A 1,871-nucleotide genomic window follows, 5' to 3' on the forward strand; every position below is an offset into this window, starting at 1 on the left:
ACCTCCTCCGCACCGCCCCCTGCCCCCCCCCACCCCGAGGTGTGGGCGGGTCTCAGCGCAAAGACATCGGAGGCCCGTTTCCAAAGAGTTTAACTGCAGCGCCGTGCCCCGGAGTTGCTGGAATCTCCTTCTCTCATTCAACAAACTGACTGAAGGTTCCCTGCACTGTGCTCTGTGAAAGCCTCAAAGTATTAAGATTTCTCAAAGAAACTCCGGTTCTTTCCGCAATGGTGTGGAACTGCTGGGAGATTCAGCATCTCCCGGAGCCAAGCACCTCTCGTGGCCTCTGGGTCCCCGTTGTAACTAACTGTCCCCAGACCCAAACCCACAGCCACCCCGCACCCCACCCACTGACCTGCTCCATTCCTGTGTGGCTGACAGAGGATGTCATGAGGGGATCCCAGGACAGGGCCCCTGGAGGCCCAAAGGGGAGGCACTGGGCTTTGCTCTGCATCTCTAGGTCAGGGTGGGGTGATTCCCACAGCCTTGGAGACAGAGTTCAGGTGCTAGAAGTCCTGTCCCCCGGGATGATGCCTGTGGGGCTGCACCTCGGTCACTGAAACCTGGACAGAGGTCTCTAAAAATCGAATGCCTTCGAGGCTAACGAAGGATTATTACTGGTCACCACTGAAATATACTGATTTTTTTTTTCTTTAAAAGAATTTGTCCCAGGTGTTTTTCACTGTTGGGCATCATGAAAAGTCTTGTTTCTTTCTCTGTTGTTTTGTTGTTTCTTGTTCATTCTTTATGCAGTTTCACACCATAAGGGTTGAAGGGTGCATCTTGGTTTAAGGCACACACGGTGCGAACTGGAGGGGTGGTAGGTCTCCATTTTATCGGTAGATGAACTAAGCCTGCTGATATTGGGAAACGTCTAAATGTAAATCATGAATATAAAAGGGAAGTGTTATAGAATACAAAAAGGCTACGGTAGGGAAATCACTGCATTAGCAGAATGCCTCAAGAGGATGACTCGAAGATGGTGCAAGACTTGGCATAAGAAACTTGTCATAAAGTTTGTCAAGTAAGGAAACACCCAGGGAATTGTCTGGGTGGATTTTCCATTTCTCACCGGTGTTTTGAGAGACAAGAGTTTTACTCTGTATGCATCTGGGATGCAAAGTTAGCATTTGAAAGAAATGTGTGAATCTCACTATTTCAGACCATCTAGACCATCTAGCTGTTGTCCTTTTAGGATAACAGCTTTTAGGCTATTTGTGTAAAGCTTATCAGGCCAAACACGTCTCTGGCATATGACTGGTGAGTCCGGGATAATTTTAAAATTTAGCACAGCCAATTTTACATCGAATGTAATGACCTCCCTTCAATGAAGTCTTTCGGGGGAGGGCAATCGCTTATTTTAACTAGTGTCTTGGGAACTTTCCTTTTGGAAACATTTTGTCTTTATTTTCTCTGATGAGAAATGTTTATTCTCCATCTTTATCATTTCAGTGCAGATCTGACACGTGGAAAGGCGACAAGCAGCTCAGAGCCAAGTCTGCAAAGTGGGGTTGAGGTCCCAACACAACCTTGACCCTGAACAGGGCATTTCACCTGATTGAAATCCAGGTAAGGGAATGTCAAGAACCTGATGTATTTCACAGGCGTGTGGTGAGGACTGAATGAGAGAAATCTGTGAAGTGCCATCATTAATCCTATTAATAAGGTGGATGGTCACATTGCGTATTTCATTTCAAGCCAAATAAATACCAGATGCGACAAGAGACTGATTTCATTGTTCATCAACTACACCAAAAGATAATCTGACAAAATATTTTGAGCCATGACGGCATCATAGAAACAAGTGCCTGGCGTCCCCAGGCGACAACTCTGCAAGGTCTCACTCGAGTACGCTTGTTGACACCCCCCCC

The 1,871-nt window shown here is 46.7% G+C and overlaps 1 protein-coding gene across 1 annotated transcript in view; it reads right to left on the reverse strand.

Moving 5' to 3' along the window:
- ASB18 (ankyrin repeat and SOCS box containing 18) overlaps positions 1–1,871 on the reverse strand; it is a 63,841-nt gene that overhangs the window by 15,283 nt on the left and 46,687 nt on the right. The window lies entirely within an intron of this gene.

The sequence above is a fragment of the Neophocaena asiaeorientalis genome, unplaced genomic scaffold (genome assembly GCF_003031525.2).
Source record: "Neophocaena asiaeorientalis asiaeorientalis breed wild unplaced genomic scaffold, Neophocaena_asiaeorientalis_V1.1 scaffold294, whole genome shotgun sequence".
Classification (NCBI taxonomy): domain Eukaryota; kingdom Metazoa; phylum Chordata; class Mammalia; order Artiodactyla; family Phocoenidae; genus Neophocaena; species Neophocaena asiaeorientalis.